This window comes from Microcebus murinus, chromosome 13 (genome assembly GCF_040939455.1).
Source record: "Microcebus murinus isolate Inina chromosome 13, M.murinus_Inina_mat1.0, whole genome shotgun sequence".
NCBI lineage: Eukaryota > Metazoa > Chordata > Mammalia > Primates > Cheirogaleidae > Microcebus > Microcebus murinus.
In genome coordinates this window covers 70,040,204-70,053,744 of record NC_134116.1, presented here as the reverse complement: position 1 = coordinate 70,053,744, position 13,541 = coordinate 70,040,204, and the positions used below count along the sequence as shown (strand labels likewise).

Below are 13,541 nucleotides of genomic sequence, written 5' to 3'. Positions count from 1 at the left end.
GTAGTAAATTTGTTACTTCTCCAAATAGAGATAGCGTGGACAGAATGCTGTTTGGAAATAGGAACATAGTTTGAGAAGCTCTCTGCTCTGTAAATAAGCCAAAGTCATGGCAAAGATGGGTGGAAGTAAAGGTCCTTGGTGATATCTCTTCCTTCAAGTGTATCTGCATTAATGCTTCCAAATGCAAAAGTAGAAAGCAGTAGACTAAGTGATTGGTCAGATGCCCCCATATTAGTTTACTGAAAAATAATTTATCCACTATAGAAATTGGTCCCAAAAGTCTTTCCTCCTCTGTTCCCCCGCTCACTCAGTGTTCTCAGCTGTTCTGGTCTGTCCATTGATTTACTTGATTAAGAGACATGGCAAAACAGGGTTTTAAAGAGAAATTCGCATCCAACAAATAGAAAAGTTGGATATCTGTAAGCAAAAAGGGAGGGGAGACCTCAGTCCTTACCTCACACCATAATCAAAAATTAACTCAATATGGATAATAGTCCTAAATGTAATACCTAAAACTATGAAACTTCTAGAAGAAAACATACAGGAGGAAATCGTTGGGACCTTAGGTTAGGCAAAGATGTTGTAGGACAGCAAAAGCACAACCCATAAAAGAAGACATTGATGAACTGGATTAGATTGAAACTAACCTTCTTTGAACCATTCTGTTAAGAAAAATAAAAGACAAGCCACAAGCTGAGAAAAAAATATTTTCAAAACACATCTAATAAAGGACTAGGATCTAAAATATGTAAAAAGCATTCAAAAATCAATAATAAGGAAACTATAATTAGAATAGTTATTTATTTATTTATATCTTGAGATAGGGTGTGGCTCTGTCACTGACACTAGAGTACAATAGCACAATCATAGCTTACTGTAACCTTCAACTCCGGATCTCAAGCAATTCTCCCACCTCAGCCTCTTGAGCAGCTAGGACTACAGGTCCTTGCCACAATACCTGGCTAATTTTTTTATGTTTTGTGGAGAGGGGATCTCACTGTTTTGCCCAAGCTGGTCTCTAACTCTTGACCTCAAGCAATCCTCCTGCCTTGGCCTCTCAAAGTGCTGGGATTGCAGGCATGAGCCATTGTGTCCAGGCTTATTTTTAATTGACAAATAATAATTTTGTATACTTATGTATAATGTGATGTTTTGATACATGTATACTCATCAGGATAATTAGCATATCCATCACCTCAAATATTTATTTTTTTCTTTGTGGTAAGAATGTTTAAAATCCTCTCTTTTAGCTATTTTTATATATATATATATATATATATATATATATATATATATATACATACACACATAATTATTATTTGTTTCAATAGATTTAGGGAATACAAGTGTTTTTTGTTACATGGATGAATTATATAATACTGAAGTTAGGGCTTTCAGAGTACCCATCACCAAAATAGTGTACATTGTACCCAATGAGGGATTTTTATCCCTCATACCCCTTTCATCCTCCCCCCTTCTTGGTTTCCAATGTCCATTACACCACTTTATGACCATAGATACCCCTCTCCTAGCTCCCACTTATAAGTGAGAACAAGTAGTATTTGTTTTTCCATTATCTTTCCAAGATAATGGTCTCCAGTTCCATCCAAGTTGTTTCAAAAGACATTTCATTCCTTTTTATGGCTGAAGAGTACTGCATGGTATACATATACTACATTTTCTTTATCTACTCATCATACATTATGATTAACCGTAGTCACTTTGCTGTGCCATAGAACACCAGAATTTATTCCTCCTATCTAACCATAACTTATTACCCATTGACCAACATCTCCCCTTCCCCTGTCTACCCATCTCCCCTGACCCCGCCCCAGCCTCTGGTAACCACCATTCTACTCTAATTTTATGAGTTCAATTTTTTTAGATCCAGTATTTGTCTCTCTATGACTAGCTTATTTTACTTAACATAATGTCCTCTAAATTAATCCATGTCACAAATGAGAGAATTTCAGTGTCTTTAAGGCAGAATAGTATTCCATTGTGTGTGTGTGTGTGTATGTGTGTGTATATAGATGTATGTGCTTATATGTATATGTACATATACACATATATATACATATACATATGTATATACACACCACATTTTTTAAATCAATTCATTCTTTGATGACCATTTGTTTCCATATCTTGGCTATTGTGAATAATGCTGCAATGAACATGGAAGAGCAGATATCTCTTCAGCATACTGATTTCAGTTTCTTTTGGTAAAATACTCAGTAGTGGGATTGCTGGATCATATGGTGTTTTATTTTTAGTGATTTTGAGGAACTTCCAAACTGTTTTCTGAAATGACTATTCTAATTTATATATAGTGCTCCCTTTTCTCCACATCTTTGCCAACACTTATCTTTCATCTTTTTGGTAATAGCCAATCTAACAGGTATAAGGTGATGTATCATTATAGTTTTAATCAGCATTTCTCTGATAATTAGAGATGTTGGGCATTTTTTCATATATCTCTTGCCCATTTGTATGTTTTCTTTTGAGAAATGTCTATTCAAGTGCTTTGCCCATTTTTTAATAGTTATTTGTTTTCTTGTTATTGAGTAGTTTGAGTTCCTTGTATTGCAGTTATCTTTCTAAAATGTATTGTGTGGTTCTCTACCCTCATATACAAAGGATGGAACTTAATTCTTCTCTTAAAAATTCATTTATATCCCTGACCTGAGTAGAGTGGCTTCTGGTTGGTGGTGCCACCTCATATCAGCCAGGGACAAAACAATCGCTTGTTTATCACAGCTTGGCTTTTGGTGTGTGCTTATGTCTGGTTCAAGCCTTTAACACATGGGAAAAGGAAGAAAAAAAAATAAAAATCAAGCTTATTACCCTGAGTACTCATTATTATTCTATGATGTAATATAATTCTTTATCTATTTTTTTCTATTTTCTTCTTCAGTGTCAGCACAGTTCCCTTTAATATCCCTCAGCCATGCTGATTAGAATGTGTTGCTTATAATCTCTTCTAGACTACAAAACTAGGTAATCCATTTAATCAAAGCCTTATGATAAGACTTAAGAATCAGTCAGTGAGGCCCTAGAGGAAATGTAAACTTTGTAGCTCTGATCGGAGTGACTTTAGCTTCTACTTCAGGTTTCTTTGGCCATTGACGGATTGATTCCAGATTTGGGAGTTGTGTGCTGAAAGCTGAAGTGACAAAGCCCTGTCCTTAGTAAGTGGAATGTTAAAGTAGGCAGTACCCAATTTATTATGCCTCTTCTTACCTGCAAACAGCTAAATGTCTGGCCTAGAGCCCCCTTCTCCCCCTGTAGCTGTTTGCATTTTTTCCTCTACTTTCCTCATTCCAAGACTTACTGACAACTGCTACAAATGAATGGATTCCCTAATCTTAGTCACTTTACCCCGTACCCCAGCGATAGGCCTGAGTCATCCCAAAGTAAAGGTTGACCAAGGTAAAATAATGACAGTGGTAATGCTTATAACCCTATGCCATTTTTTGAGTGTTAATTCCTTGCCAGATTCTTTAAATCCTCAGAAAAATAAAAATCATTCTTTAGTCCTCAAAATATCATCTGATGTAAATATTAACATGAAACCCAGCAAGGTGGATTAACTTGCCAGGTACCACCTACTTACTCCAAAAGGCAATATTCCTCAATATTCTGGCCCTTTCCCACAGGCTCCAGAGTAGATAAGTGGTGGTGGGAGGAGCTGTGGGGAGGGGAAGAAAGGGAAAGGGGAAGGAAATGAGAAGCTGGTTCCTTGGGGTGAGCAGAAGAGAAGGAAGAGGTGAGTGGGAACTGACCGGTGGTGTCGCCCAGTCCCAAAAGCTCCTGAGACCTGACTTTCTGTGGGCCCCATTTCTACCTCTTTTATCCTCTGGTCTTACCCTGTAAGGCTTATTTTGCAGCCAGGAAAACCTTTACTTCAAGCTGAGGAAGTCCCAGCTCCCTCTGTCCATCTGGTGTGAGGGGAGGAGTGTCCTTCAATTCTACTAATGGAGGAAACGACATTCATTTATATTCTGAGTTTTGGAATCACAGGATTTTAGAGCTGGAATGTACCTTTAGTTGACTGAGGAGGCTGAGATCCAGATAGGCAAAGTGGTTCATGGAAGGTCTGAACCCAAGAGCTCTTTCTAAATGACTGGCCTCTAAGAGAGGTGGGCACTCTGAACGTAATGTCCCCTAGACTCACTTAGAGTCTTTAAAGCGTCACCTATATTTTGAATTACATGTCTTTATAGAGTGCCTTGAGAACCAAACCATGTTAGAATAATAGTTTCTGCTGCAACATATGTTCCAATCACCAAATTAATTATAAAGGAACTTTAGAATGTAACCTGTTTGTTATTTATAAATGATCTGCATCTATCTATGCCTGGATGACCTCCAGATACCTCATTGTGATCCAGACTTACAAGTCCGTGCTCACCAATGGCACTTTGGCCTGTCTCACCACATAGGTTCTTTAAAATCCATTTTAAATACCTGATTACTCACCAAATGAGAATCATATCATTTGGTTTTAGAGAATTAACAGATTCTTCATTGAAAGGAATAGGCTGAAAAATAGTATAACACTGTAAAGACAATTTAACTCTAAAATAGATTTTTCCCCTCTTAGTTTAAGAGAGAATAAAATATATCAATGCAAATTTTGAATAACAAACTTTTTTACTTATTATTGCTCAGAGTACTTCTATTGCACATAAATTAAATACAACAAATAATTTACTCCTGATACTAACATTACCAGTTCAAGAACTGACTTCTCTTTATATGCCTCTTACCTGTTATATCTTGTCTAACATTTGAAGTGCTGCTGAGCAGACTGTAACGAAGGCCAAATGATGTGCTCCTTTAAAACCCCCCTGTGTAATATCCCTGTAGACACATATTCATCAAGCCAGGTATGTGCCATGCACCAGGAACTGTAAGGATTGCGTGTAATTAATTTGGTGAAATCACTGTCCCTTAAAGATTTGCTCTGACATATTCAAAATAATTGTTTTACAGCTGACTGATATATGAGAGATCCATACTTGTGCATCTCTGGAAATATCCGAAAACATTTTCAGAAATGAATAGTACATTTTTATTATAAGTAATAAGTTCCAAGTTGTGTTCATGAAGAAATGAAAGAAGAAGGAAGGCACTGTGGTTTCTCTCTATTCTAAACCAAATTCCTGCTACAGGAATTAGTTAATCTGCTAAGACTTGTGAACTAAACCTTATTACTCCATGGAGCAAAAAGCTTTATCCAAAATACTGCATAGTTGGGGAAATTGAACTGCCCGAGTCTTTGTTCTCTGCATTACCCGGAAGCAGTGCCAGTATAAATAGACCTACAGAATAGACAAGGAAAGCTACCTGTGATGCTGTGTCTTTAGTAGCCATTCTTGGTTGCTTCAGAATTACAGCTAAAGGACAAGCCAAAACTGTTGCCCCTGGAAACAGTCTTAGGCATCAGAGTTCTGCAAAAGACGTTTCATAGAATGTGGCTGCACATCTCTGCGGCCGCCTCTCTCGGTGTCTCCTATGCTGCTTTCCTTCAACTTAAAGTTCTCCTTCATATTAGTAGCACCCTTTTCATAATTTCCTTTCCTCCAACTTCTGGTCAGTTTTCCCATTCTACTGGTGGCAAATGATCATATTCATCTCATGCAGAAATAATGTCAGACATCTTTGTTAAAACCAGAAAACATAACCATTTATCCACACATTTCCATCTTTTGCTGAAAGAATATTTATTGGGTGAGTATTTCTCTAATATACAAAGCTTAGGCACTAATATAAAATATAGAAGTGTTTAAGTTTTCCATGAATTCCATGGATACAACCTTAATTTTTTATAGTGTTTTGTAACATTAAAAAGTTTCTAACTTTATGCTGGCTGGGTAGTTCATACAGGATTTAGTTCCTATGAAATAGGTTTACAGAAATGTGCTCTAGTATAGTTATAATTTGGACTGGGATTATCTTCAGCTATTTGAAAGAGTTCTTTGTAATGAGCCTAAAGTATAAAATGAAAATGTCTTACATCCCAAAGAAATGACATTCACAGTGGTAAAAAGCTTTCCTTTCTTTGTATGGATTAGTATACTGTATCCATGAGCATTCCCTCCTTTTTCTTTCAAACTGTCATTAAGAAAGTCAAGGCAAAGAAGATAAAATATTATGAAAAAGGGATGATGTCTTTGATTATTAAGTGCTCAGTTTATTATTGCATGCCAACTATTGAACAGGTATTTCATGCATTTGTAGCAGGCTTTACATGTCTACTACTTAATTTCCTTTTCTTATTTTTAAAAATGAAACAGTCCTCTATTGTTGTTTAAGTTATGGACAATAACATAAATAATTGGTTGGAATTGTTTCTGCTTTGTAAATATAGTGCCAAGAATCGTGTTTCACTGAAGAGCTTGAAATACAAAATTTGGTCTTATTAGAAAATCTGGAAAAGTGATATAGACACTTTTGGTAGACATTTCAATACATTCTAAATGCATTGAGTTTATACATCAAGAATTGGTTTAATTTATCCACATGAAGCTAGGCTGATTACGACTGACTTACTCATGAAACATTAATAAAGCATTGTGTTCAGTTCTAACATGATTATAATCTGACCTCCTGACAAAGGACAGAAATAGAAAGTATCTCTGATAACATTACCCTAATGCTGGGTTCATCAATCATAATCTACCCCTTTTTTAATTTGTTTTAGAAAAAGGCCTTTCGCGGACACGCCTTGATGATCTCATCCAGCTCTCAGGCCAGCAGACTCCCGGTGCTGCCGGGCCGGTGCACAGTGCCCGCAGTTTGCCGCAGTGCGCCGGGGCAGGGGGAGCTGATTCTGCTCTTACTGTGTTACGTCCTTCACAAAATGTTCATATTTTAAAGAAAAAGTCTCTTTTGTGATAGGTAACAATTTGCATTCAGGATATAGTCTACTAAAAAAAAAAAAAAAAAAAAAAACCCTTGCTTTAAAAAGAAGTTTAAGCAAATAACATAAGACTTTTGTGAAATCTATGCAACAACTCAAAATATTGAGGTAGATAGATGTCTTGTGTTTGAGTGCCTGCTCTAGACCATCTGTTAACCATGACACTTTGGACAAGTAAGATACCCCTATCTCTTAGAACTTCAGTTTATTTGTAAAACTGGGGATTAAACTATCTAGTATGTTAGAAGGTGATCATTGGTAGAGAGAAGCAGTGCAAGGGAAGGGGACCAGGAGTGTGGGGTGGGTGATGAGGATTGCCTCCCTGAGAAGGGGAGATTGAGCCAGACCAGGAGGAGCCACGTGACTCTCCTGGGAAAAGAGCGTTGCAGGCAGAGGGAACACTGGAGTCAAGCCCTGTAGCAGGGACGTGCTTGGCAAGGAGGCCAGTGTGCTAGGGTGGAATGAACAAAGGGGGGGTCACACAGTAGGAAAAGAGGACTGAGATGTAGTGGGGGGCCCATGACACAGTGCATTAAAAGCCATTGTAAATGCTTTACCTTTTTACAGTGGGTAAATGGAAGGTCATCACAGTGTTTTGAGCAGAAGAGTAACATGACCTTACTCATGTCTTGAGAGGATCACTGTGTCTGCAGTGTTGGGAATGAATGATTCTACAAGGGTAGAATGAGGGGATCTGCGGGGAGGTGTTGTGAGATGATGGTGGCTTGGACTGAGGGGTAGCAGTGAAGGCAGTAAGAAATGATGAATTTGGGGCATATTTCAAAGTTAGAGCCCACAGTCTTCCTCTGCAACATGCTGCCCATGACCATCTCCCCTCAGATTTCTCTGCTTTTACAGAGGCAGGTGAACGGTGGGGGCTGAGTGTACGGAGTGCTGATAGCTACAGCAGCAGAGATGGGTGGATCCACCACATTTTAGCGAGTTCTGGTGGGATGAGGGCATGGGTGTTGTTAACTTGGTGCTTTGGCAGAAACTATAAGCTGAAGGAAAAACCAGACTCAACATGTTTATCTGCAGTAGACTGTAATCTTTTTTCAGGACATGGAATGCTAAATTATCGGTGTATCTTCCAAAGCTAGTGTCTGATATATGGTAGGTGGTCAGTGATTTAGGGCAGGAGAGAGATTAGATTATACACACCTTGTTTATTTGCATTTCAGTAGGATGCGCTCCTGGAGATCAGAGGTTTTGTCTTGTGTATCACTATATCTCAGGGATTACAACGTTGCCTGGTACTTAATTGGTGCTCTGTGTTGAATGAATGAATAAATGAATGCACGTTCTCTCTCTTGACATGCTCTTCTCCCAGATGTCCTTAGAATTCATTTCTTCCTGGGGGTCCTTAATCGACACAAACTCAGAGAAGCCTTCCCTGGTCTCTTCCTCTAAATCAGAAATCCTCTCCCCAGCACACATATTCCTTAACTCCCTGCTCAGCTTTTCTCCTTTCCTTTGCACTTGCCACCTGCTGACATGCTCTGTATCTCACTAATTATCTTGGTTTTTATCAGTCTCCTCCCACTACAATGTAAACTGTCTGTCAGAGATTTTGCTTGCTTTTGTTCACCTCTATAATCCTATGATCTAGAATACTGTCTGGCACATAGCACATGATCATTCGATACTTGTTGAATGAATGAATGAGCTTTTCCCCCATCCCTGCCCTCACTTCCTGACGTTCCTTTTATTCCTTCTTCTTGTGACCATCACATCTTTTCCATTGCTTTAATTAATCAAGCTATAAATATTTATTAAACACTTATTATTCAATAATAGCTTAAGAGCTGTGGGAAATGCAAAATAAGAATTAAAGTCCGTATCTTTAAAAGGCTTATACTCTAATGGAGGATATAGTATTACACTTTCAAAACAACAAAGGCTAATTGGCAATAATTCCATTCCTTTGTATATAGCACTTCACAATTTGTCTGTAAATGGATTTCACAAGGAAGTTTGTATGCATCGTCTTACTGTGTTAAGCAACAGAAGGATACTAATGGAAAGTGTTATAGACATTCATAGGAAAAAAGGTGAGTGAGAGCTGGAGAACTCAGGAAACACTGGACTAGAGTAAGAAGGATGGGTATGACTTCAAAAATAGACAGGAGGATGAAATGCTTTCAAGTTAGGGAGAAAGGAACAACAAAGGTTCCGAAATCATGCTAGCCGTCATGTGCCCAATGGCTGTGAAATCTACGCTAGGGGAGCCAAGCGTATATATCAGGAAGTCCTGAGAAAGAGCAGAAGAAGGCAGGATCAAGGTTTGAAAGGCCTAAGTCAGGTAGGGTTTACACTGAATGTGTTATGCCAGGAGGAGCCAGGGCAGGTTTGAAATAGAGAATGGCAATGTGAACACAATGCCCTTAGAAGTCTATTGTAATAAGTAGCCAGTGTAGAGAGCCATGAGGGCTAAGAAATGATCTTCTGTACTATACATCAGTAAACAATCAAGTATTGGACAAATTTAAGACCCTCAAAATAAATGTCAGAGACAACTAAGTTGTCTCTACTTAAAACAATTGAATAATTGAAGTTGTAATAGCTACAACTTCAGTTTAATCATGAAGAGAAACCAGCATAGGCACTAGAGAAGTGGCAATATGATTTTCTGATTATCTACTTGAATATATGCAACTCCCTTTAGAGAACTTTTTAATACCAAAAGTAGATTTTTGAGGTAATAAGAGAAAAGGATGGGAAATATTTTTGTTATGGTCTAGAAAAGAGATAGGAATTCAATATTCTTAAATATAAAAAAACCAGGAGGAATATTCTCTCCTCAGAGTTAATTTTAGTAGCCTACTTTCCTTTATCATAAGTTTCAGGGAAGCTTTTTCCCAAACCTCCTAGAGAAGTAATTTTCTACCATCTAATACCCATGGGACAAAACAGAAATTAGAATTAGGTAAGTATTATCCATCTAAGAGATATCCTCTCTGGTTTAACTCTCACTCTTTATTTCCTTCCTCCCAGGTCCCCAGGGTACAGTTATGGATTGGGAATTGGTTTATCTAGGCTTAAAGCAATTGCTTCTGCCTTTAGATATGCAAGTAGAGGGTAAAGAAAGCTATTAAGACCATTATAACACTAATAGCTTAGTAATCAAGTATTTCTTTATATTTTTTCCAATGTAAGTATTGTACTAAAATCTTATTTCAAAGTGCAAAATGCTTTTGTTCATGAAAACAGTTCTGAAAATAACAAAATAAGCAGATCTGTGTTTAGTAACAGATTGGTACTCTTTATAGTATAGTAAAGAGTCTTACTGTCAGGCTTCATCTTTAGATAGGTTGTTATATTCTAATTATGTGCTAGCTAATGCCCCATTCTTAGATAAGATATGCATTTGATCTTGAACTAGAGTTAGCTTTTAAATGTTCTAAAATGAATCTTCTTTTCTTTCTGCACAATGAATAGCAAGATAGAAAATATACAAGATTTTTGTCTGTTTAACCTCCTGCCTCAATGTTTGTCATTTAATTTTCTAAACAAAAAACTAAATTATCTAATTACAATTAATTATTGATTGATTCATTGTACTGCCTCTCTAATACATAGAACAGAATAAGGTAAGTACAGATATAACAAAGATTTTTTAATTTAATCAAAGATTATTATGAGCAACTATGAACTAACACGTTTTAAAACTGAGATAAAATGGGTAAATACTGAAAAAAAAAATACAGAAATGCCAAAATTGAGACTTACAAGTCTTAAAGAAATTTTAATGGTAAAATTTTCCTATCCCTCCCCAAAAGCCAAGGCCCATATTATTTTACAGATAAATTCTACCAAATTTTCAAGAGATAACGAATTCATTTTCTTACACAAGTTGTTCCAGAAAACATGGAAAGCCATTCAGCTCATTTTATGAGACTAGTGGGATCTTGATTCCAAAAGTAGTTAAGAGGAGGAAAATGGAAAAAGAAATAGGGCTCATTTCATGTGTGACTATACATATAAAAATTTTAAATAAAATATTATGATTGTATTAAATGTGTGTGAGACAGAGTGTGTGTGTATGTATGAGTGTGTGTGTGTGTGTGTGTGTTGCTAGTATTGCATCAGAACTAAATGGGGCTTAACCCTTTAAGATCAGGAAAAAGGCAAAGGTATACTGCTGCTTTACATAGTTCTTAAGGCCAAGAAAAATACTATAGAAAAAGTAAAGAAGTTATTATATAAGTCTAACCAAGAGTTGCCAGAAACACAATCAACTTCTAGAAATAAGTAGCATTATTCTACATCATTAATAGCCAAGCACAAAATATAATTTTTAAAATGTTACAATTGCATCAAAATTATGAGGTACCTGGGAATAAACTTAACCAAGAATACCAATAATAAAATTTTTGTGGAGAAAGTTTTAACCTTTAACTCTAATAAAGGACATAGAAAATGATCTTTATAAATAAAGAGACATCTGGGGACCTTGGATGGGAAAACCTAATGTCAGTCTTCCCAAATTTATTTATCAATTGATTGGAATTCCAGTCAAATTATTTTGATATATTTATATGCTTATTGTAAAAGTTATAAAGAAGAATAAATGTGCATGAATAGCCTAGTTAATCCTGAAAGAGAAGAATAAATTCTACCAGGTATTGAGACATATAGAAATTAAAGATGACTAAGATAAATTAAGGTAACAATAGAAATAAGACATGTAGAAAGCTGGACATCACATATATAGATTAAATACATTATAGATAGATACCTAGAAGAGAAAGTGAAAGAAAAGAAATAGGAAGGAAGGAGAGAGAGAGGGAAGGACAGACATACAGCCAGATGGACCTTGGATTTTTCTAGGTATATTGTTATATTATCTGTAAATAATGGCAGTTTTATATCTTTGTTTCAAATATACATTAACACAGTAAAGATGACACCACACATCACTGAGTGTACGAAGTTGTGTTTAATAGATGGTATTGGAAAAACTGACTCCCTATATAAGCAAAAATAATACTTGACCCTTATCTAAACCACATATGAATGAAAAAGCATATCTAGATGGATTAAAGACCAAACTATGAATAGTAAAACCATAAATATAAAGCTGATTGATCAAAATATAAAAAGTAATCTTTGTAACTTCGTAATAAAACCCCAAGAGCATAAACATTTAAAAATGATTTGATTATCTCAAAATTACAAATTTCTACCAACAAAAAACATGGATAAAGTTAATAGACATAAGACATTTGAGAGAATGCATTTGCACTGTTTTAAACCAACAAGGAACTATTATCTAAAATATTTAAATGACTTGCAAATCAATAATATAAAGATAGGAGCCTCCATTAAAAACTAGTGGACAAAAAGTGTGAACAGGAAATTTACAGAAGAGGAAACCCCAAAGCCCAACAAACATATTTTTAAAATGTCAAATTTGATAATAGAGGAATACACATTAAAACAATGGGATATTATTTTGTATCTATTACCTTGACCAAAATCAGAGACCTGGATAAGGCCAAGAGTTGATGGGGATGGGGACATACAGACATCTGCATGCCTTGCTGGAAGGAGTGACAACAGGGCAGTCATTCTACAGAGCAGCGGGGCACTGATGACTCAGATTAAGTATGTGCACTCCCAGTGGCGTGACACACCAGTTCTACTCCAGATTATAAATCTCAAATAAATTCTCACAAAGATAAAAAAAAAAAATGATGCACGAAGGGGCTTTTATTACAGCCTTTGTCACAAGGAGTTGGAGGCAACCTGGCGCTACTTACTGGGGGAGAAGCGAGGGACTAGCACTAGACTAGCCACACACAGTGGCATAGGTAGATCGTAGAAATAATGCAAAGTGAAAAAAATAAGGAACAAAATGAAATATTTGACCCTATAACATTTTTATAGATCGTACACAAAAGAATGAGTAATCTTTTATAAGAGCACACACAAATGAAAGGAGAAACATTAAACACATTATAGTCATTGCCTGTGGTAGAGAAGGAAAATGAAAACAGGGGATGTACTAAAAGAGAATAAATACATTTTAAAAACTCGAAGTAGTGAAAAGTCATCATTCCCTCCAGCTCTCATGATTATGTTAAGTGTTTCATTCAATAATGGTTTTACTCTAAGACAGGGGTCCTCAAACTTTTTAAACAGGGGGCCAGTTCACTGTCCTTCAGACCATTGGAGGGCCAGACTATAGTTTAAAAAAATTATGAACAAATTCCTATGCACACTGCACATATCTTATTTTGAAGTTAAAAAACAAACAGGCAAAAACACCTGCATGTGGCCCATGGGCCGTAGTTTGAGGATGCCTACTCTAAGGGAATAATAGTAAATGTCATCAATTATTCCTTCCGCAGTATCTGTAAGATTTATTTGAAATGGATGCTGCTTAGCTGATCATGTTGGTAAAAATCTTCCTTTAAACATTATATCTGATTCCACAACTGTTGTGAATTCCTATAACTAGACTTGGATACTAGCTACTCGACAGTGCACTTCCATGCACTCATTTTTTAAATCCTTTCATTTATTTCAAGCACGAAAATATTACTGAATAATTAGAATGACTTTTTCTTAATTGACTAGTTATACTGAATTGACAAAATCATTTATACAA

General features: G+C 36.2%; 1 protein-coding gene and 1 non-coding gene across 14 annotated transcripts in view; both read left to right on the top strand.

The window, feature by feature from the left end:
• NBEA (neurobeachin) overlaps positions 1-13,541 on the top strand; it is a 582,638-nt gene that overhangs the window by 524,812 nt on the left and 44,285 nt on the right. The window lies entirely within an intron of this gene.
• On the top strand, positions 2,676-2,809 carry LOC142875337 (small nucleolar RNA SNORA48). The gene has a single exon (XR_012922724.1). It is a non-coding gene; the product is annotated as a small nucleolar RNA SNORA48 (small nucleolar RNA).